Genomic DNA, 968 nt, shown 5'->3' on the forward strand with positions numbered 1-968 from the left:
AACCGGACAACGCAACACAAGGAACCATCATGCCGGTTCTAGACCGTTCGCTGTCTTCATGGACGAGGCGGCCAGGGAACATCCAGAGGTCAACCAGTACGTCTATACGTACGAGAGGGCATATCCTGACTCCCAGGAGGATATAGTAAGTACTATTTCCTTTTTACGGAATTTTTAATTTTACTTATATATATGTCAAAATGTTAATTAATAATTTTTTCCTATCCAATTAGGCAAAGGTGAGGGAGGCTAGTGACGAGGTGATGAGTGCTATAGTGAGGGAGACATGGCTGGACACGCAGGAGGAAGAGATGTCCGAAGCCATTTCCCGGATCGACACTTCAGATCCGAGGGTTGGGGCGAGGATCATGGGCACAGCCTTTCCACTGCGAGAAAACAACTTCTACTGCAGGGGTCTAGGAAAGAAGGGCCAGGGGGTCCTGAAGACCACTCTAGGATTTCAACGAAAGGCGGGCTCGACCAACAGCAGGACGGCTCAGCTAGAGTCGGAAGTTGAGAGACTACGGGAACAGCAAGCCGCTCAGGCTGCCGCTCATGCTGCTCAGGCTGCCGCTCATGCTGCTCAGGCTGCCGCTCATGCCGCCCAGATCGCCGAATATAGAGCCTTTACTAGAGCCCTACATGCCACCCAGCAGGCCCAGCAGCAGCAGATGTTCCAGTACTTCCAGGATTTTACAGCTGCCCAGCAACAGGGACTTCCACCTCCGCCCATGCCTGCGCCTATAGAGTTACCTCTGCAGCCGCAATCTCCTCACCAGCAAGCCCGAGATTCGGATATTGATTTAGACCATCTAGATTTTGTGTAGTTGATACCTTATATAGTTTTATGTGCTTCTTGTTGGTTATATATATGGAATTGTTTTGGTGTATTTTGCAGCTTGCTTGGAATGGTAATTTAAGAATTTCGTGTATTTTTTTTTACTGGAATGGCGTTATAGCCGACGAAA

The sequence above is a fragment of the Fragaria vesca genome, linkage group LG6 (genome assembly GCF_000184155.1).
Source record: "Fragaria vesca subsp. vesca linkage group LG6, FraVesHawaii_1.0, whole genome shotgun sequence".
Lineage (NCBI taxonomy): Eukaryota > Viridiplantae > Streptophyta > Magnoliopsida > Rosales > Rosaceae > Fragaria > Fragaria vesca.